The sequence below is a fragment of the Choloepus didactylus genome, chromosome 3, assembly GCF_015220235.1.
Source record: "Choloepus didactylus isolate mChoDid1 chromosome 3, mChoDid1.pri, whole genome shotgun sequence".
Classification (NCBI taxonomy): Eukaryota; Metazoa; Chordata; class Mammalia; order Pilosa; family Megalonychidae; genus Choloepus; species Choloepus didactylus.
The window spans coordinates 38,501,047-38,525,201 of NC_051309.1; the positions used below are offsets into that span (position 1 = coordinate 38,501,047).

General features: G+C 39.1%; 1 pseudogene; it reads right to left on the minus strand.

The window, feature by feature from the left end:
• Positions 1 to 1,041: 1,041 nt before the first annotated feature.
• Positions 1,042 to 19,667, minus strand: LOC119528584 (annotated as a pseudogene).
• Between the last annotated feature and the right edge of the window lie 4,488 nt (positions 19,668 to 24,155).

Consider the following 24,155-nt stretch of genomic DNA (forward strand, 5'->3'; position numbering starts at 1 on the left):
CATAATACTGGAGGCCTTTAAAGAGAAAGCTGCAGGAAGGAACCAGAAGCTGGAAGTCAGCAGAAACTTAGAAGAGGAGGAAGAGGCTATCGCTATGTGATCTGAAGCATGGATTCAAGCTAAGGAACATCAAGGATTTGTGCTTTGAGAATAGGGCCAGAAGTCTTGGCATCAGAGCCCACTGTGAGCTCTTGGGAGGTGAATTCCCAGAGAATAGGATTCTCCAAGCAAGTGTGTCTAAACAAGCCTTTTCTAAAGTGGGTGTGACAGAATTTGGATCCAGCCAGCATCTCAGAGGAAGTCAGGATCAGAAATATATTTATCTAGGAAGACTCTGTAGAAAATTCTTTTGTCTGATGGTTTGGATCCCCTTGAACTTCACAGAAAACCACAAGGTTTCTTAGAATTTTGTATGAAGAGAAGTACTGCCAGTCTGGACTGAAAGGGATGGAAACAGGATGAAATGAAGGAAAAATGACATTAAGGATAGAATCATGGGAAGAGAAGATCAACTAAAGAGATAGCCTTTGACCAGGAGAACTGACCCACCCGTATGTGTGGAAAGGGCAGGTTCACTCCTGCACTTGGAGAAGGCAGGCCATAAGTCCTGGCACTAGGAGAGTGCAAGTCTTCCACCCCTGGGGAACATCCAGCTACTGCCCCACTGCTCAGAGAGGGTGGGATGTACACCCCATTTTTCAGACAGGGTGAGACTGTCGCTCAGGAAGTGTTGGGCCTAGGGCCCAGTGATTGGAGAGAGGATGGCTGCTGTGCAAGTGCATGTAAACTGTGGGGCTGCTGCTCCAGCAAGCCCAGAGGATACAGCATCCATACAGAGATGACTCTCAGACCTTGAGATCTAACGGAGTTTGCCCTGCTGGGTTTCTAACTTGCTTGGGACCATGAGGTGGTTTAATGCCAAGCTAGATCCCAATTTGTTACAGAAACACATAGATTACAGTTGATTTTTTGTTTGTTTTTAAATATATATATATTTTTAAAAGTGAGGTATACTTTCACACAGGTTTTCTAAGGAGCAATTTACAGGAAGTAGTCTGGGGTGTGCCAGGCAACATGAGGCTCTCCACGGTGAGGTGTGGGTCAAACTGAAGGAAGGAATATATTAAAGTGTCATCTAACTCCATGATAGTAGACTGGTTCCCACAATGGTAGCAATAATTGGGTGCACTGCAGATATTAACCACATTCTGATCATGACACCAGTTTTATACCTCCATTACAAGTTGGTAAGCATGAGAAACCAACATGAGGCCATTGGCATAGTTAAACATTTCAGAAATGTCCAAATGTGTAGCCAGCACCATGTAGAGAAATGCCTCATCCACCACAGTCATCTGGATCTGACCACAACAGATCATGTGGCACTTCTTCTAAATGATCCAGGGGTCTTATATGATCCAGTGTATCTATGGGAGGAGAGAGCCCACCATGGAGACAAAATATCTGTCCATCTACTAAAGATGTAAGTGGAAAATAAACAGATCTGTGAAATATTTCTAAACATTGTCATTTCCATACTTTCACAGACATTCATCATAAAAACCATATTGTTGAGTAATTTGTCAGTTTTCATGGTTTCCTCTCAATATTGTAATGTGGGGGATCCAAGATGGCAGATTAGGAGAGACAGAGCAAAATACTTCTCCATGAAAAACACTAGATAAAAGACAGATAGTGCTCCAGAATACCAGTTCCAGTGTTGCACCAGCTGGAAAATGCCAGCTAAATCCATAGGGACTGTGCACTTGGTGAAAACAAGAGTCTGTGTTCAGAAATGAGTGAGTGAGTTGGCTGGGGAAGCAGCAGCCATGCCATGGTTGGGAGAAACTGGGGGTTGTTATTTGGAGATGGATTAGCTTAAAAACCCCAGAAGTGGCTGTAGATCCGGCAGCAAGAGCCACGCAGTCGAGTGCGGTAGGGAATGCCTTCTATGTTCCGGGCACCTGCCTCAGTATCTGGCATGGATGATAGCCTTTGGGACACCTGCAGCCAATTGTCCTGGAGCTAGGAAAGCAGAGCTCCACAAAAGGGGGAAATTGCCACGTTCCATACACCCATCTTCTCAGCGGGATGGGTACACCCTTGCACGGTGCCACAGCCCAGAGCTTTCCTAGGGGATTCTGCTCGCCTATGACATTGCACAGTCTTCCCTCCACAGAGTGCACATCTTGGAGGCGGGCCCCACATGGAAGTCCCAAGGCCCCTACACCAATTCCAGGGACTTGTGGCCCATGGCAGAGAGAGACTAGGAAGTCTGAGCTGAAGGGTTGGGCTCATGGAACAGCTTTAAATCTCCAGGAATGGTTGGGAGATTTGAGTTTTAAAGCCACCTTCCCTCCTGAACTGTACAGGGCAAACCTCCCACCTTCAGGGCTGGCTGCACCAATTTTACATGGAAATTTGGTGCACTGATAGAACCCTCACAAGATTTGGACCTCCACTCGCCACATAGAGGAAGTTGGGAAAAACTGGCTTGAGGGTAATGGGTGGCCCAGGGGCACCATCTGCTGTTAAGTCAGAGAAAGTGCACTCCACCAAGCTGTAGCTCTGACAAATTATAGATAATTTTTCAAATAAGTCTTCATATCTTAAAAGAATCCTATCAAGATAAGCAAATGCCAAGAGGCCAAAAACAATAGAAAATTTTAAAGCATATGAAGAACCCAGAAGATATGGATAACCCAAACCTAAACATCCAAATCAAAAAATCGGAGGAGACACTGTACTTGAAGCAATTAATCAAAGAAGTAATCACAAACAACAACATCATGGCACAGGATAAAAAGGACATGAAGAAGACCCTAGAAGAGCATAAAGAAGAATTTGCAAGAGCAAATAAAAAAATAGATGATTTTATGGAAATAAAAGAAATTGTTGATCAAATTAAAAAGATTTTGGATACACACAGTACTAGATTAGAGGAAGCTGAGGAAAGAATAAGTGAACTCAAAGAGTGCATACTGGAAAGTGAAAATACAAAAGAAAGAATGGAGAAAAAAATTGAAAAAATTGAAATGGATCTCAGGGATATCATGGACAACATAAAGCTCACAAATATAAGAATCATTGGTGTTCCAGAAAGGGAAGAGAAAGGTAAAGGTCTGGGAAGAGTATTCAAAGAAATTGTTGGGGAAAACTTTCCAAACCTTCTAAACAACATAAATATGCAAATCATAGATGCCCAACAAATTCCAAACAGAATAAATCCAGATAAACCCACTCTGAGACATATTCTGATCAGATTGTCAAATGCTGAAGAGAAGGAGCAAGGTCTGAAAGCAGCAAGAGAAAAGCAATTCACCACATACAAGGGAAACAGCATAAGACTAAGCAGTGACTACTCAGTGGCCACCATGGAGGCGAGAAGGCAGTGATATGATATATTTAAAATTCTGAAAAAAGAAAAATTTCCAACCAAGAATTCTTTATCCAGCAAAGCTCTCCTTCAAATTTGAAGGAGAGCTTAAAATCTTCACAGACAAACAAATTCTGAGAGAATTTGCTAACAAGAGACCTGCCTAACTTGAGATACTAAAGGGAGCCCTACCAGCAGAGAAATAAAGAAAAAATAAAGGGGTACAGAGAAGAGTTCAGAACAAGAGAGATTTAGTATGGGTACATTAAAGGAAATAAAGAGAGAGGGGGAAAATATATCTGACAAACATAAACCAAAGGATAGGATGGCTGATTCAAGAAATGCCTTCACAGTAAAAACACTGAATGTGAGTGGATTAAACTTCCCAATTAAAAGATACAGATTGGCAGAATGGATTAAAAAATATGAACCATCAATATGTTGCTTACAAGAGACTCATCTTAGACACAGGGACACAAAGAAATTGCAAGTGAAAGGATGGAAAAAAATATTCCATGCAAGCTACAGCCAAAAAAAGCAGGGGTAGCAATATTAATCTCAGATAAAACAGACTTTAAATGCAAGGATACTATAAAACACAAAGAAGGTCACTATATCCTAATAAAAGGGACAATTCAACAAGAAGAAATAACAATCATAAATGTCTATGTACCCAATCAAGGTGCCCCAAAATACATGAGACAAACATTTGCAAAACTGAAGGAAGCAACTGATGTTTCCACAATAATTGTGGGAGACTTCAATACATCACTCTCTCCTACAGATTAACCAGACAAAGGCCCAACAAAGAAATTGAAAACCTAAAGAATGTGATAAATGAATTTGAATTAGCAGACATATATAGAACATTACATCCCAAATCACCAGGATTCACATTGTTCTCTACCACTCATGGAACTTTCTCCGGAATAGATCATATGCTGGGCCATAAAATAAGCCTCGACAAATTTAAAAAGATTGAAATTATTCAAAGCACATTCTCTGATCACAATGCAATATCATTAGATGTCAATAGCCATCAAAGACTTAGAAATTTCACAAATATCTGGAGGTTACACAACACGCTCCTAAACAATCAGTGGGGTAAAGAAGAAATAGGAAGAGAAATTGCTAAATGTATACAGACAAATGAAAATGAGAACACAGCATATCAAAACTTATAGGATGCAGCAAAGGCAGTATTGAGGGGGGAATTGTAGTTCTAAATGCATACAATAAAAAGGAAGAAAGAGCTAAAATCAAAGAACTAGTGGAGCAACTGAAGAAGCTAGAAAATGAACCACAATCTTTTTTTGAAAAGATCAACAAGACTGACAAGCCCCTAGCTAGACTGACAAAATCAAAAAGAGAGAAGACCCAAATAAACAAAATAATAAATGAGAAAGGTGACATTACTGTGGATCCTGAAGAAATTTAAAAAATTATAAGAGGATACTATGAACAACTGTACCCCAACAAACTGGATAATGTAGCGGAAATGGACAATTTCCTGGAAACACATGAACAACCTAGACTGACCAGAGAAGAAACAGAAGACCTCAACCAACTAATCACAAGCAAAGAGATCCAATCAATCATCAAAAAACTTCACACAAATAAATGCCTAGGACCAGATGGCTTCACAGGGGAATTTTACCAAACTTTCCAAAAAGAACTGACACCAATCTTACTTCTGCATGCCAATGTTCATAGAAGCAATATTCACAATTGCCAAGAGATGGAAACAACCCAAACGACCTTCAACAGATGAGTGGATAAACAAAATATAGTACATATAGTACATACACATGATGGAATACTATGCAGCAGTAAGAGAAAAGATGTCATGAAACATATGACAACATGGATGAACCGTGAAGACATAAGCCAGGCACAAAAAGAAATATTGTATGTTACCACTAATGTGAACACTGTGAAAAATGTAAAATAAATGGTTTATGGGGATCTAAGATGGCAACATAGAGAGGAGTGGAAGCTAAGTAGTCCCCCTGGAACAACTGAAAAAAAACAGAAACAACTAGTAAATAATCCGGAATATCTGCAGGGGGACAGATGTGACCGTCCACTCATCAAACACTAACCTGAATTGGGAGGAATGCCTGAGATCACTGCATAATATCTGTAAGTAAAAACTGCATATCCAAATCGGGACACCCCTCCCCCACAGCCCGAGCTACAAAGCCTCGTGGAGCCAGAGAGAAGCTTTCCCCCAGCAAGCGAATGTAGCTCAGCTGAGCTCCAACTGGGGTTTTAATTAGCGAGTGTGAACTGCTCAATATGAGGTATGAATCCCCAACAAGTAGACAGAGGCTTTGGGCGACGACTGACCTTGGAGAGCCAGAGGGTCACCTCGGACTAGCTCTGTTCCTTTTTCGACTCAGTGGAGAAAGCCTCAGCCATTTTCAGTTCCCAGTTCTGTGACCCAGACAAAGGTATAGCACAGTCAGAGAGAGACCATTGAAATGCTAATGACCTCCCCCTAAGGCGTCTATCTTCTGTAAGAGGAAAGGGGTGGGGCCCAGCTCTGCCTTCCATTCAGAACTTACGCTGATCAAGAATTATAGGCTAATCTTTGCATCAGGCTGGGAGCACCCCTGCATGGCCTGGCAGCCCAGGGCTTCCCTTGAGGGGTGAAGCACACTAGTGACGTAGCACAACCTTTCCTCAGCAGAGGTCCTGGAATATCACAGCTGAGAAGAGGGGCCTGCTCGGAAAAACCCAGGGACGCTACGTCAATGCCGGTGGTTTGTGGGTCAGCAACAGAGAAAATCTGGGGCAAAACTGAAATGAAGACTTGGACTCTTGCAACAGCCTTGAATCTCCGGGAACACCTGGGAGGTTTGAATATTAAAGCAGCCCTGCCTCCCTGACCACCCAGACACACACACCACGTTCAGGGCCAACGGCTCCAACAACAAACCCAAACTGAGTTCACCAACTGAACCCCACAAAAATCATTTCCCCACACACCACAGAGACAGAGTTGGGGAGAATGGAGGCGAGAAGGCAGTAGCATGACTTATTTAAAATTCTGAGAGAGAAAAACTTCCAACCAAGAATACTTTATCCAGCAAAACTCTCCTTCAAATTTGAGGGAGAGCTTAAATTTTTCACAGACAAACAAATGCTGAGAGACTTTGCCAATAAAAGACCTGCCCTACTTCATATTCTAAAGGAAGCCCTACCAACAGAGAGACAAAGAAAGGAGAAAGAGATATAGAGAATTTTAACAGACATAGATAGTACCTTACATCCCAAATCACCAGGACACTCATTTTTCTCTGGTGATCACGGATCTTTCTCCAGAATGGACCATATGCTGAGACATAAAACAAGCCTCAAGAAATTAAAAAAAAATAATAATAAATAAAAAACTGAACATATTCAAATCACAATCTCTGACCACAATGGAATACAAATAGAAGTCAATAATGTTTGAATTGTAACTCCACTATTTACTTCCTACATGATATAAAATACACAAACTCTAATGACAAATCAGTGATTTTGAACTCAATGTAAAATATGTAATTTTTGACAAGAACTATATAAAGGTAGGGGAATGGAGGAATATAGGTACATAGTTTATGTGTCCTATTGAAATTAAGTTGGTATCAAAGAAAAACAAGCTTGTTATGGATTTAAGAGTTTAATTTTAAGCCCTACAGTAAACACAAAGAAATTATCAGAGAATATGACCATAGAGATGAAAAGTAAAGTATCGGTTAAGAGAAATGGGGGAAGGAGCAATGGGAGGTTAAGAAATGAGTAGGGTTGCTGTTTGAGGTGAAGGGAAATTTCTAGTAATGGAAGGTGGGAAGGTGATAGCATTGCAACATTCTAAATGTGATTAATCCCAGTAATGGAATGCTAGGGAGGGGGTGGAATGAGAAGATTTAGGCTGTATATATGTTTCCACAATTGAGAAAAAAAAAAAGTCTAAATAGATGACAATTGAATGCCAAGGATGACCCTGGATGGGATCTGAGGATGGAAAACAGGAGGCTCAAAGGGACATAGTTGAGACATAAGGAAAAGGAAATATAGAATGTAAGCTTTGTGTCATTGTTGAATCTCTTGTACTTCTTAGCTGTGCTTAATGGGATTGCATAAAAGAATGTTCTTGTTCATGGGAATTGTATATGTGAATTACAGTGTTTATTCAAGGATGTGTGCAGCTAGCTCTCATATGTTCAGAAGACAGAGCAATAGATGATGGATGATAGATAGGGAGAGAGGGAGGGAGGGAGGATGGGAGGGAGAGAGGAAGGGAAAGAAATAGTGGTGTGACAACATGTTAAAGTTAGTGGATCGGAGTATCGGGGTGGGTCAGGGAATGCTGGAGTTCTGTGTATGGGGTTTGTTGTTTTTGCAACTGTTCCTATAACTTTGAATTTATTTCAGAATAAAATGTAAATTAAAAAAAACAATAAAAAAATAAATGGTTTATATTGTAGAATGTAGGGGACCTAGTGATAGACAGCAAACAGTGAAGGGGTAACAATAATCTAATCAGTACAGATAAATTATGGAGGGTAAACTTAATGTTCTGAGAATGCTCAGGAATGACCATGGTTTGTTAATTTCTGGGGGGTATGGTAGGAACAAGTTCACAGAAATGTAGTTATTTTAGGTTATTTGTTTTTCTTATTCTTTGTTGGGTTATAATCTCTCTATTTTCTTGGGGTAGGATAGGAACATGTTGTAAGCAATGTAGTTATTTTAGGTTTTTTTTTTCTTATTCCTTTGCTTTGCTTTTGTTTGAAATGTTTTTTTAATTTTTTGATAAAGTTAAAAAAATAATGAGTGTGAAAAAAGTAAATGAACAATGGGGGGAGGAGGGAAATGGAATGTTTTGGATGTTCTTTTTTATTCTAATTATTTTATTTTTTAGAGTAATGAAAATGTTCAAAGATTATAGTGATCAATGTACAAACATGAGCAACTGATTGTACACTTTGAAGGATTGTATATTATGTGAAAATATCTCAATAAAATTGCATAAAAAATATATATGTATATACTAGAAATCCCTTCACTGGATGGATAAAATAGCAGAACAACCATACAATGGAGTACTAAGCAATAAAGAGGAACAAACTTGGAACTAGATAAAGATGCTGGCTGCACAACATTGTGAATGTACTAAATGCCACTGAATTTTCAGTTTAAAGTAACTAATTTTGTTATGTGAATTTCATCTCAACAAAATGTATAAAAAATGGACTACTACAATGGGCAACAACATGGATGAATCTCAAAAGCAACGTACTAAGTGAAAAAAATCAGACAAATGCATACTGTATGATTCCATTTACATCACATTCTGGAAAAGACAAAACTATAGAGGCAGAAAGCATATCAATGGGTGCCTGGAGCTGGGAGAGGGGATCTCTGCTGTTTACCAAAATATTTCCAGCTTTCTTGCTTCCAGGTACATGGAAGGATGCACTTCCCTATCACTTAGAAGTTAGGTGTGGCCATATGACTTGCTTTCACCAAAGAAATGTGAAGAGAAGTGAAATGGTTCACTTCTGGGAAGACATTTTTAAGAGCCAGTGTGTCCAGAGTAATTTGGGCAGAGAATAAAAATGCATTTGCAAAGCCCCCTTAAGGGACTGGGGAAATATGTGGAAATATTAAACTTCCCCACCTGGAGAATTCCTGATATTCTCACAAGCATTGGGGACTACCAATTTAGAAGACCGAGCCCTCGATCTTGGGGCTTGTCATTATGAAGCTTGTTACTGCAAAGGAGAGGCTAAGCCTACTTACAATTGTGCCTAAGAGTCACCACCAGAGAACCTCTTTTTTGCTCAGATGCAGCCTCTCTCTCTAAGCCAACTCTGCAGGTAAACTCACTGCCCTCCCCCCTGTGTGGGACATGACTCTGAGGGGTATAAATCTCCCTGGCAACGTGAGACCTGACTCCCCAGGATGAGTATGGACCTGGCATTGTGGGATTGAGAAAGCCTTCCTGACCAAAAGAGGGAAGAGAAATGAAACAAAATAAAGTTTCAGTGGCTGAGAGATTTCAAATAGAGTCCAGAGGACATTCTTGAGGTTATTCTTATGTGTTACATGGCTATCCCTCTAGTTTTTAGTGTATTGGGATAGGAGGAAATACCTGAAACTGTTGAACTGCAATCCAGCATCCTTGACTCTTGAAGACCGTGGTATAACTATATTGCTTACATGGTGTGACCATGTAATTGTGAAAACCTTGTGGTTCCCACTCCCTTTATCCAGTGTATGGACAGATGAGTAGAAAAAGGAGGACAAAAAGTAAAAGAATAATAGGGAGAGATGGGGGATGGGATGTTTGGGGTGTTCTTTTTTACTTTAATTTTTAATCTTATTTTTATTTTGGGGGGGAGTTAATGAGAATGCTCACAAATTGATTGGGTGATAAATGCACAACTATAGGATGATACTGTGAGCAACTGTACACTTCGGATGATTGTATGGTATGTGAATATATCTTAATAAAATTGAATTTAAAAAATATATTGTAATGCGTTCTAGATAACATGCACCTTTAATGCCACAAGAAGAGTCACCGTCTCCACGGAATAATTACTCTTGTCAACACAGTCACCCAGAAATAGTTTTTGTCTGGTGATTTCCACCAAATCTAAAGAGTTCCATGAGATCATGTAATTGACCATGAACATCTCCACAGAGGGTAACCGGACAACAAATCTCTTGCACATTTTATTCTTTTGTTAAAATTTCCTTAGCCTTTACGCACAGGGCCCGCACTTGTTTGTTATTAAGCTGTTTACACTCATTCGGCTGCTCGACCCACTGGTCCAGCTCCTTGGTGACCGCCTTGTCTTCCCTGGCGGCCCGCACCGTTTCCCCGCCGCCTCCCTCCCCGCTTCCCGCCCCCGCCCCGACGGTCCGAGCACCGCTTCCCTCTCGCCTCTCCCGCAGCCCTCGATCGCCGCCAACTCCCCACAGGCGAGGACCCAGCCGGGCAGGGCGGCCCTGTCCCGCGACCCCCGCCCCAACCCGGCGGGCGGCTCCGTGCGCGCGGCCTGCACACCTCCGCCCGCCCTTCCCAGCCCGGCCGCGCGTCCCGGGATGCAGTGGAGGGCGCGCGGGGGAGGCGCGGTGGGTGGGAGAGGAGGGGGAGGGGGAGGGTGGTTAGGGGTGCGCGGCGTGGGATCTCCGCGCAGCGCCCGCGGGACTATGGCCGCCGCTACCGCAGTCCCCCGCCCGCAGGCCTATTTTGTTTTACCTCCAATTAAGTCCCGAACTTAGGCTCCTGGAGTGCTGAAGTTGGGACACGGGTCCCTTTGCTTCTAGAGTGCCCAGAGCTCCTTATGCAATTGTATTAGCTCACTACCCAGGAGCTCACTCTGGATCCAATCCAACAGCTTTTTGTTAAACCATTCCATTTTCTTTTCTTTATTAGAGAAGTTATGGTTTTATAGAACAATCATGCATAAAATGCAGGGTTCCCTTATAGCACCCTATTGTTAACACATTGCATTGGTGTGGAAAGTTTGTTACAATTGATAAAAGCACATTTTTATAATTATACTATTTACTGTAGTCCATGGTTTAACTTAGGGTTCACTGTGTAGTTCCATGGTTTTTTTTTTAAAGGGGTTCTAATACAAAGAGGGCCTGGCAGCCTTGTATTTGCATAACTAAAAGGTTATCCCAGTCTTGCTTCTGCCAAGAGCTTTTGAGAGTTCATTCACTGAACTAAAACAATCACAGAAACATTGATCTTTCCTGTTACACACAGATAAAAGATGAAGGTGGATAAGGGTCTTGGTGTCTACAGCCACTCTGTCCAAAATAGATAGAATGCAAGCCACATAGGCAACTTTAAATTTTCAAGTAGCCGTATTTTAAACATGGAGAAATGAAGAGGTGCAATAAATGTTAATAGTATATATTTTTAACTGAATATATTCAAAATATTGTTTCCACATGTAATAAATAGTTTTTTGTGTTTTTTTGTTTGTTTGTTTGTTTCATATTAAGTCATCAAAATTCAGTGTTTATGTTACACAATCTCACATCTCTGTTTGGACCAGCCCCATTTTGAGTGCTCAGTGACCACAGGCTAGTGGCTGACATTTTGGACAGTACAGTTCTAGAAAGAAAATGCCAGGATTTTTATATTAGTTCCACCCCTTATAGGCAGTGTAACATGAGCAAGTTACCAAAAATTTCTGTGCTTAGTTTCCTTACATGTAAATTAAGGATGAAGATAATAGTTCCTACCTCAAAGCTTTGTTACCGGGATTAAATGAGTTAATACGTTTACCTAGAACAGTACCAGCACGTATTAGACTTTAGTAAAAATTAGTGAATGATATTAGTAAGTTCAGAATCAGGGCCAGAACTCCAGTCCCTTGTTTTTGTTAGTCTGGTTCTATTTCTATTATCTTTTATTGACTAGAGTTACTTGATCTGTATTTAACATTGGGAAAATTTGTAGAACACTTTTCTTTGGATGGGTTTCAATTTTCCAAATAATTGAATTTTAATTAAAACACTGATTAGGTCACTGTAAATTGCTGCCTTGTATGTCCTGATTACCCATCTCTTTGCCTTTTTCCTGATGCCTTTTTTTACTGTTATCTTTTGTTCTCCTCTTCCTTTGTTCTCTATTACTTAACAGTGTGACCTTAGCCAAGTAGTTGATCCTTCTGAGACTCAGATCTCTCATCTGTAAAATGGAAACCAGAAAACATTCTTCTTGGGCTTTCTGTGAAATTAACAGTAATGCAACATAGTGAAGTACCTGTACGTACTAGCTCTTAGTGTAAGAACTGAAAGTAAATTTAAATCCCTTTCCTCACTATTATACTCTTTTCCTTCCCTTTAAGCCCCTTGTATTATTGTAACAAACGCTTACCTAGAAAAGGAATAACTTCAAGGGAAGTTGCTTTGCATTGTAACCTGTGATTTTTATTGTGTCTGCCTATGTATGCAAATTACACAACCACACAAATGCACATATACACACACAACTAAGTAGATTGTGAAGGAATCTTTGATCTGAGGAAGAAGGGATGATGGAGATTATTAAATGCTTTCCCTTCTTCTGCAGATTAAGTTACGAGAATCCTAAGGAGGTTTAACCATTTTCAAGGTCACAGTGCTATTACTGATAATTGTTAGAAATAGAAAACTGGCCTTCTGATAGCCACTTTTCATTCCACTCATCACCATGGCCCCAGGGGAGAGAGATGTAAAATTTTTTTCTCTGTTTTGTATCAATTATTTCACAATCATCAGGGAATTAGTATCTTAATTTACTATTAACAACTGCTATGACAAATATCACACAATAGGTTGGTTTAAACAAGAAAATTTATTATCTCATGGTTTTAGAATTGGTAGCGTTCTGGATGATTGGCAATCCTTGGGGTTCCTTGACTTTCTTGTCACATGGTAATGTCCTCTCTTTTCTGCTTCTGTTGACTTCAGCTTCCGGTGACTTCCAGCTTCCCTGTAGTATTCTTTCACTCTGGTGCCTCATTTCTTTCTCCTCAAAAAGGACCCCAGTAATCCAGATTAAGGCCCACCCTCATTCAGTTGGGCCACACCCTAACTAAAAATAACATCTTCAAGAGATCCTATTTACAAGGGGTTCACACCCACAGCAAGGAGGATTAAGAATAAGAATATGTGTAAATTGGGGTACATAATTCAATCTACCACAGTTAGCTTCTAATGATTATTTATTGTAGGTTTTTATATCAAGTATTATAGTTGTCTGAATAAGAAAGAAGTAAAGAATAAATGTGAAAAGTTGAAAATTTTCTGGCTTGAAGAAAAATGTTATTCAGTATATTAAGTATGCCTTTCAAAAAATTCTTAAGAGATTTATGTATTCAATACTTTAAAATATCAATAAAACAATTAAATATATGAAAGTTGTATCTTTTATAATGTCAAGTAAATTATCCTGTTAGATATTCATTTTTCCCTATAATATCAGTTTATTATTTTATGTATTTCAGTAGAAACAATGAGCAATTCAGAAGGGATTACCATTAGAGGTTATAGTACAAATGGAAACATTAAAGAAATCTTATTCTCCTCTTATTTAATCAATATTTTAAACCACTAGAAATCCTATCTCTATATAATAATGTCTTCCCTTGAGAAATCTGCACAGCACATTTTGCAAGCACAGGAAACATTGTATCTTCAAAATATTTGCTATAAAATACTTTTATGTTGTTGTTCAGACTTGTAAAAATAATTTAGGGTTAAAGTTGGATGATTCTGTGGTATGGCTTATGAGTTATGTTTGCTTGTGTAATTTTATTTGTTACTTGATCTGATTCTACCTAAGGTGACATGATCATTCTCTTCAAAAGTTTTGCTTTAGAATTTGAATTAAAATGGGAGTATTTACCTTTATTTACAGAAAAATGATATTGGAGAAGGTACACAATTATACTTAATAATATTAATATATTAGGAAGAAGAAATACCTCATGTATACCACACGAACCTTTTCTGTAATGTATAACATTCAAAAAGTTTATCAAGCTTAAATCATTCTCAATAACTCTACCAAATTAAAAAATTGCTATAGCCAACCCTTGCTAAAAACCCCTGATATTTTTCATACACAGAATCATAAACACACAGGCACACAGAGAAAAATACAAGACCAGTGAATAGAAATTCATCATTTAACTATTTCAACTATCTTTACTTAACTGGAAACATTTCCTGTATGGAAGATTACTGCAAATTAAAATGACATTTCTTTTCAAAAATGAATAGATTTTCTGAATAGTTGGTCAACAAACATTTTACAGGAATTCCAGAGTGAAAAAGTACAATAACCAAATGAAAAAAAAATTACTAATGGTCTCAACAGTAGATTTGAGGTGGCAGAATGAACAATCGATGAACTTGCATGTAGATCAATAGAGATTAGACAACCTGAAAACAGTGAGTAAAAAGAATGAAGAAAAATGGATAGAGCCTCAGGAAATGTGTAACACCATTAAGCATACCAATGTACATATATCGGGATTATCATAAGGAGAGGCAAGAAAGAGACAGAATAAATATTCAAGGAAATAATGGCTGAAAATATCTCCAAATAGATAAAAAACATTAATCTCCACATCAAAGAAGCCCAATAAATTATAAATAGAATAAGTGTAAAGAGATCCACACTCAGACATATCATAGTAAAAATGCTGCAAGCCAAAGAGAAGAGAAAATCTTAGAATCAGTGAAAGATCCATCACTGTCAAGGGAACACCAGTAAGATTAAGGACTGCATTTCATTAGAAACAATAGATAACAGAAGCCGGTAGAATGACATATTCAAAATGCTGAAAGTAAAACATTGTCAACTGCTTTAGTTTCCTAGGCTGCTCAAGCAAATACCATGAAATGTGTTGAGTTAAACTATGTGAATTTATTTGCTTACAGTTTTGAAGTTAAAAGAAAGTTAAAATCAAGATGTCATCAAGGTGATGTTTTCTTACCAAAGACAGACATTCTGGGGCTGGCTACCAGTGGCCCTTGAGTCCTCTTTCACATGGCAAGGCACATGGCGGCTTCTCCTTGTCTATCCTTTCTCTTTTGTGTTCTGTTGATGTCCAGCCTTTTGATTTCTGGGGCTTTCTCTCTCTATGAATTTCATTCTGCTTATAAAGGACTCCAGCAATAGGATTAAGACCCACCCTGATTGATGGGGGCCATAACTTACTTGAAGTAACCTCATCATAAGGTCCTACTTACAATGGGTTCACACCCACAGGAATGGATTAAATTTTTAAGAACATGTTTTTCTAGGGTACATACAGCTTCAAACACCACAACAGCCAAGAAAGTTACATATAGAAAAATGATCTCTTAAATATGAAAAAAAAATACTATACCAAGATAAACAAAAGCTGAGAGAATATATTGCTAGTAGACTTGTCTTACAAAAAATACTGAAAGAAATTCTTCGGGCTGAAAGCAAGTGGTATCAATAAGTAATTTCAATTCACATATACAAACAAAGACTCTAAATAAGGGTAATTATGTAGGTTATTTTAAAGGAAAATATAGTTTATATTTATTCTCGGTTCATTTCTTAACTGATTTTAAAATGTCATTGCATAAGCCAGTATGTATATAGTTGTTTAGTTGTACATGTATAATATACAAAATGTAACATATTTGACAATAACAGCAAAAGGAGGTAGGTGGGAACAAAGCTGTTTTGGGAGTAAGGAAATGAAAAAGATAGTAATTTGAATCTGTAAGAAAAATATGAAGAGAATCAGAAACAGTAAATAAGGTTAATAAAATAAATTCCATAAATATACATTTCCTTTACTTTCTTCTCTTAGCCTATTTACAGGATGTAACATTATATAAAGTAATAATTATAACAATGTATTGTTGGATTTGTAACAAATGTAAGCAAAACGTGCATAACAATGATAGCACAAAAAAAGGAGAGAAGAGCAATATAGGAGTAGTATCTACTCATCACAATAAAGTTCCATTAAATCTGAAATAGACTTTGATAATATGGGATGTATATTGCAAGCCCTAGAAAAACCACAAATAGAATAGTTTTAGAATATAATGAACAGTTATTAAAGAAATTAAAATGTCACACAAGAAAATATCCACTTAGCACTAAAGGAACAGCGACACTAAAAAAAAAAAAAAAAAATGTCAGCTGTAAATTTAACCATGTCAATAATAGCATTAAATGTGAATGGATTGGATACATAGAATGATGCAGCAAATGTGGAAAAATGTTAACATCGGCAGATCTGGGTATGCGGAAGGAACAGGGATGGTTATGTTGGAGTTCTTTGTATAGCTTTTGTGTTATTTTTGCAACTTTCCTGTAAGTTTGAAATATTTTCAAAATTAAAAGTTGAAGAAAAATGTGAAGGGATTAATGCTCAAGCAAAAATCAGATTAGAGAAATAAGATCCAACCATATGTTGTTTACAGGAGACTTACCCTAGATTCAAAGAAAAAAAATGTTGAAAGTAAAGGGATTGAAAAATATAAACTATGCAAAAAAATTAAAAAAAAAACACATAAGAGAGTATACTAATATCAGAAAAATATACTTAAAAACAAAAAAATTCACTGGAGATAAAAAGGGACATTCCATAATGAATAAAGGATCCATTCATCAGAAAGAAATAGTGTGCTGGTTTGAATCTATTATGTCCCCCACAAAAGCCATGATCTTTAATGCAATATTGTGGGGGCAGACTTATTAGTCTTTTGATTAGTGTGGAACATTTTGATTGAGTGTTTTTGTGGAAATGTGGCTCACTCAACTGTGGGTGAGAACTTTGATTAAATTATTTCCATGGAGGTGTGGACCCCACCCACTCAGGGTGGGACTTGATTAGTTCACTGGAGTACTCAAGAGAGATCAAGTGCCGACATAGACACTGATGCTTGGAGACACTTGGAGATGCTTGGAGATGCAGACAGAAAGACATTTGAGGGGGCGGGGCAAGATGGCAGACTGGTGAGCTGTATGTTTTAGTTACTCCTCCAGGAAAGTAGGTAAAAAGCCAGGAACTGCGTGGACTGGACACCACAGAGCAATCTGTCTTTGGGCATACTTCATACAACACTCATGAAAACGTGGAACTGCTGAGATCAGCGAAATCTGTAAGTTTTTGCGGCCAGGGGACCCGCGCCCCTCCCTGCCAGGCTCAGTCCCGGGGGAGGAGGGGCTGTCAGCTCCAGGAAGGAGAAGGGAGAATTGCAGTGGCTGCTCTCATCGGAAACTCATTCTACTGATTCAAACTCCAACCATAGATAGACTGAGGCCAGACACCAGAGACTCTGAGAGCAGCCAGCCCAGCAGAGAGGAGACGGGCATAGAAGGAAAACAACACGAGAAGCTCCAAAGTAAAAGCAGAGGATTTTTGGAGTTCTGGTGAACACAGAAAGGGGAAGGGCGGAGATCAGGCCTTGAGGCGCATATGCAAATCCCGAAGCAAGGCTGATCTCTCTGCCCAGGGCACCTTTCCTTAATGGCCCTGGTTGCTTTGTCTATTAGCATTTCAATAACCCATTAGATCTCTGAGGAGGGCCGTTTTTTTTTTTTGTTGTTTTTTTTTTTTAAATCCTTTTTGCTTTTTCTAAAACAATTACTCTAAGAAGCTCAATACAGAAAGCTTCAAAGAATTGAAATTTGGGCACGTCAAGTCAAGAGCAGAAATAAGAGAGCTCTGAGACAAAAGGCAATAATCCAGTGGCTGAGAAAATTCACTAAACAACACAACTTCCCAAGAAAAGGGGGGTGTCCGCTCACAGCCACCATCCTGGTGGACAGGAAACACTCCTGCCCATCGCCAGCCCCATAGCCCAGAGCTGCCCCAGACAACCCAGTGTGACGGAAGTGCTTCAAATAACAGGCACACACCACAAAACTGGGCGTGGACATTAGCCTTCCCTGCAACCTCAGCTGAATGTCCCAGAGCTGGGAAGGGGGAGCAGTGTGAATTAACAGAGCCCCATTCAGCCATCATTTGAGCAGACTGGGAGCCTCCCAACACAGCCCAGCAGCCCAGAACTGCCCTGGGGGGACGGCACTCACCTGTGACATAGCACAGTCATCCCTCAACAGAGGACCCGGGGTGCACAGCCTGGAAGAGGGGCCCACTTGCAAGTCTCAGGAGCCATACGCCAATACCAAAGACTTGTGGGTCAGTGGCAGAGACAAACTGTGGCAGGACTGAACTGAAGGATTAGACTATTGCAGTAGCTTTAAAACTCTAGGATCATCAGGGAGATTTGATTGTTAGGGCCACCCCCCCTCCCCGACTGCCCAGAAACACGCCCCACATACAGGGCAGGCAACACCAACTACACACGCAAGCTTGGGACACCAATTGGGCCCCACAAGACTCACTCCCCCACTCACCAAAAAGGCTAAGCAGGGGAGATCTGGCTTGTGGAGAACAGGTGGCTCGTGGACGCCACCTGCTGGTTAGTTAGAGAAAGTGTACTCCACGAAGCTGTAGATCTGATAAATTAGAGATAAGGACTTCAACTGGTCTACAAACCCTAAAAGAACCCTATCAAGGACAGCAAATGCCACGAGGCCAAAAACAACAGAAAATTATAAAGCATATGAAAAAACCAGACGATATGGATAACCCAAGCCCAAGCACCCAAATCAAAAGACCAGAAGAGACACACCTAGAGCAGCTACTCAAAGAACTAAAGATGAACAATGAGACCCTAGTACGGGATATGAAGGAAATCAAGAAGACCCTAGAAGAGCATAAAGAAGACATTGCAAGACTAAATAAAAAAATGGATGATCTTATGGAAATTAAAGAAACTGTTGACCAAATTAAAAGATTCTGGACACTCATAGTACAAGACTAGAGGAAGTTGAACAACGAATCAGTGACCTGGAAGATGACAGAATGGAAAATGAAAGCATAAAAGAAAGAATGGGGAAAAAAATTGAAAAACTCGAAATGGACCTCAGGGATATGATAGATAATATGAAGCGTCCGAATATAAGACTCATTGGTGTCCCAGAAGGGGAAGAAAAGGGTAAAGGTCTAGGAAGAGTATTCAAAGAAATTGTTGGGGAAAACTTCCCAAATCTTCTAAACAACATAAATACACAAATCATAAATGCTCAGCGAACTCCAAATAGAATAAATCCAAAAAAACCCACTCCGAGACATATACTGATCACACTGTCAAACATAGAAGAGAAGGAGCAACTTCTGAAAGCAGCAAGAGAAAAGCAATTCACCACATACAAAGGAAACAGCATAAGACTAAGTAGTGACTACTCAGCAGCCACCATGGAGGCGAGAAGGCAATGGCACGATATATTTAAAATTCTGAGAGAGAGGAATTTCCAGCCAAGAATACTTTATCCAGCAAAGCTCTCCTTCAAATTTGAGGGAGAGCTTAAATTTTTCACAGACAAAGAAATGCTGAGAGAATTTGCTAACAAGAGACCTGCCCTACTGGAGATACTAAAGGGAGCCCTACAGACAGAGAAACAAAGACAGGACAGAGAGACTTGGAGAAAGGTTCAGTACTAAAGAGATTCGGTATGGGTACAATAAAGGATATTAATAGAGAGAGGGAAAAATATGGCAAACATAATCCAAAGGATAAGATGGCCGATTCAAGAAATGCCTTCACGGTTTTAACGTTGAATGTAAATGGATTAAACTCCCCAATTAAAAGATATAGATTCGCAGAATGGATCAAAAAAAATGAACCATCAATATGTTGCATACAAGAGACTCATCTTAGACACAGGGACACAAAGAAATTGAAAGTGAAAGGATGGAAAAAAATATTTCATGTAAGCTACAGCCAAAAGAAAGCAGGTGTAGCAATATTAATCTCAGATAAAATAGACTTCAAATGCAGGGATGTTTTGAGAGACAAAGAAGGCCACTACATACTAATAAAAGGGGCAATTCAGCAAGAAGAAATAACAATCGTAAATGTCTATGCACCCAATCAAGGTGCCACAAAATACATGAGAGAAACATTGGCAAAACTAAAGGAAGCAATTGATGTTTCCACAATAATTGTGGGAGACTTCAACACATCACTCTCTCCTATAGATAGATCAACCAGACAGAAGACCAATAAGGAAATTGAAAACCTAAACAATCTGATAAATGAATTAGATTTAACAGACATCTACAGGACATTACATCCCAAATCACCAGGATACACATACTATTCTAGTGCTCACGGAACTTTCTCCAGAATAGATCATATGCTGGGACATAAAACAAGCCTCAATAAATTTAAAAAGATTGAAATTATTCAAAGCACATTCTCTGACCACAATGGAATACAATTAGAAGTCAATAACCATCAGAGACTTAGAAAATTCACAAATACCTGGAGGTTAAACAACACACTCCTAAACAATCAGTGGGTTAAAGAAGAAATAGCAAGAGAAATTGCTAAATATATAGAGACGAATGAAAATGAGAACACAACATACCAAAACCTATGGGAGGCAGCAAAAGCAGTGCTAAGGGGGAAATTTATAGCACTAAACGCATATATTAAAAAGGAAGAAAGAGCCAAAATCAAAGAACTAATGGATCAACTGAAGAAGCTAGAAAATGAACAGCAAACCAATCCTAAACCAAGTAGAAGAAAAGAAATAACAAGGATTAAAGCAGAAATAAATGACATAGAGAACAAAAAAACAATAGAAAGGATAAATATCACCAAAAGTTGGTTCTTTGAGAAGATCAACAAGATTGACAAGCCCCTAGCTAGACTGACAAAATCAAAAAGAGAGAAGACCCATATAAACAAAATAATGAATGAAAAAGGTGACATAACTGCAGATCCTGAAGAAATTAAAAAAATTATAAGAGGATATTATGAACAACTGTATGGCAACAAACTGGATAATGTAGAAGAAATGGACAATTTCCTGGAAACATATGAACAACCTAGACTGACCAGAGAAGAAATAGAAGACCTCAACCAACCCATCACAAGCAAAGAGATCCAATCAGTCATCAAAAATCTTCCCACAAATAAATGCCCAGGGCCAGATGGCTTCACAGGGGAATTCTACCAAACTTTCCAGAAAGAACTGACACCAATCTTACTCAAACTCTTTCAAAACATTGAAAAAATGGAACACTACCTAACTCATTTTATGAAGCTAACATCAATCTAATACCAAAACCAGGCAAAGATGCTACAAAAAAGGAAAACTACCGGCCAATCTCCCTAATGAATATAGATGCAAAAATCCTCAACAAAATACTTGCAAATCGAATCCAAAGACACATTAAAAAAATCATACACCATGACCAAGTGGGGTTCATTCCAGGCATGCAAGGATGGTTCAACATCAGAAAAACAATCAATGTATTACAACACATTAAAAACTCGAAAGGGAAAAATCAATTGATCATCTCAATAGATGCTGAAAAAGCATTTGACAAATCCAACATCCCTTTTTGATAAAAACACTTCAAAAGGTAGGAATTGAAGGAAACTTCCTCAACATGATAAAGAGCATATATGAAAAACCCACAGCCAGCATAGTACTCAATGGTGAGAGACTGAAAGCCCTCCCTCTAAGATCAGGAACAAGACAAGGATGCCCGCTGTCACCACTGTTATTCAACATTGTGCTGGAAGTGCTAGCCAGGGCAATCCGGCAAGACAAAGAAATAAAAGGCATCCAAATTGGAAAAGAAGAAGTAAAACTGTCATTGTTTGCAGATGATATGATCTTATATCTAGAAAACCCTGAGAAATCAACGATACACCTACTAGAGCTAATAAACAAATTTAGCAAAGTAGCGGGATACAAGATTAATGCACATAAGTCAGTAATGTTTCTATATGCTAGAAATGAACAAACTGAAGAGACACTCAAGAAAAAGATACCATTTTCAATAGCAACTAAAAAAATCAAGTACCTAGGAATCAACTTAACCAAAGATGTAAAAGACCTATACAAAGAAAACTACATAACTCTACTAAAAGAAATAGAAGGGGACCTTAAAAGATGGAAAAATATTCCATGTTCATGGATAGGAAGGCTAAATGTCATTAAGATGTCAATTCTACCCAAACTCATCTACAGATTCAATGCAATCCCAATCAAAATTCCAACAACCTACTTTGCAGACTTGGAAAAGCTAGTTATCAAATTTATTTGGAAAGGGAAGATGCCTCGAATTGCTAAAGACACTCTAAAAAAGAAAAACGAAGTGGGAGGACTTACACTCCCTGACTTTGAAGCTTATTATAAAGCCACAGTTGCCAAGACAGCATGGTACTGGCACAAAGATAGACATATAGATCAATGGAATCGAATTGAGAATTCAGAGAGAGACCCTCAGATCTATGGCCGACTGATCTTTGATAAGGCCCCCAAAGTCACCGAACTGAGCCATAATGGTCTTTTCAACAAATGGGGCTGGGAGAGTTGGATATCCATATCCAAAAGAATGAAAGAGGACCCCTACCTCACCCCCTACACAAAAATTAACTCAAAATGGACCAAAGATCTCAATATAAAAGAAAGTACCATAAAACTCCTAGAAGATAATGTAGGAAAACATCTTCAAGACCTTGTATTAGGAGGCCACTTCCTAGACTTTACACCCAAAGCACAAGCAACAAAAGAGAAAATAGATAAATGGGAACTCCTCAAGCTTAGAAGTTTCTGCACCTCAAAGGAATTTCTCAAAAAGGTAAAGAGGCAGCCAACTCAATGGGAAAAAATTTTTGGAAACCATGTATCTGACAAAAGACTGATATCTTGCATATACAAAGAAATCCTACAACTCAATGACAATAGTACAGACAGCCCAATTATAAAATGGGCAAAAGATATGAAAAGACAGTTCTCTGAAGAGGAAATACAAATGGCCAAGAAACACATGAAAAAATGTTCAGCTTCACTAGCTATTAGAGAGATGCAAATTAAGACCACAATGAGATACCATCTAACACCGGTTAGAATGGCTGCCATTAAACAAACAGGAAACTACAAATGCTGGAGGGGATGTGGAGAAATTGGAACTCTTATTCATTGTTGGTGGGACTGTATAATGGTTCAGCCACTCTGGAAGTCAGTCTGGCAGTTCCTTAGAAAACTAGATATAGAGCTACCATTCGATCCAGCGATTGCACTCCTCGGTATATACCCGGAAGATCGGAAAGCAGTGACACGAACAGATATCTGCACGCCAATGTTCATAGCAGCATTATTCACAATTGCCAAGAGATGGAAACAACCCAAATGTCCTTCAACAGATGAGTGGATAAATAAAATGTGGTATATACACACGATGGAATACTACGCGGCAGTAAGAAGGAACGATCTGGTGAAACATATGACAACATGGATGAACCTTGAAGACATAATGCTGAGCGAAATAAGCCAGGCACAAAAAGAGAAATATTATATGCTACCACTAATGTGAACTTTGAAAAATGCAAACAAATGGTTTATAATGTAGAATGTAGGGGAACTAGCAGTAGAGAGCAATTAAGGAAGGGGGAACAATAATCCAGGAAGAACAGATAAGCTATTTAACGTTCTGGGGATGCCCAGAAATGACTATGGTCTGTTAATTTCTGATGGTTGTAGTAGGAACAAGTTCACTGAAATGTTGCTATATTATGTAACTTTCTTGGGGTAAAGTAGGAACATGTTGGAAGTTAAGCAGTTATCTTAGGTTAGTTGTCTTTTTCTTACTCCCTTGCTATGGTCTCTTTGAAATGCTCTTTTATTGTATGTTTGTTTTCTTTTTAACTTTTTTTTTCATACAGGTGATTTGAAAAAAGAAGGGAAAGTTAAAAAAAAAAAAAAGAAAAAAGACAAACAAGGGAAAAAAAAAAAAAAAAAAAGATGTAGTGCCCCCTTGAGGAGCCTGTGGAGAATGCAGGGGTATTCGCCTACCCCACCTCCATGGTTGCTAACATGACCACAGACATAGGGGACTGGTGGTTTGATGGGTTGAGCCCTCTACCATAAGTTTTACCCTTGGGAAGACGGTTGCTGCAAAGGAGAGGCTAGGCCTCCCTGTATTTGTGCCTAAGAGTCTCCTCCTGAATGCCTCTTTGTTGCTCAGATGTGGCCCTCTCTCTCTGGCTAAGCCAACTTGAAAGATGAAATCACTGCCCTCCCCCCTACGTGGGATCAGACACCCAGGGAAGTGAATCTCCCTGGCAACGTGGAATATGACTCCCAGGGAGGAATGTAGACCTGGCACCGTGGGACGGAGAA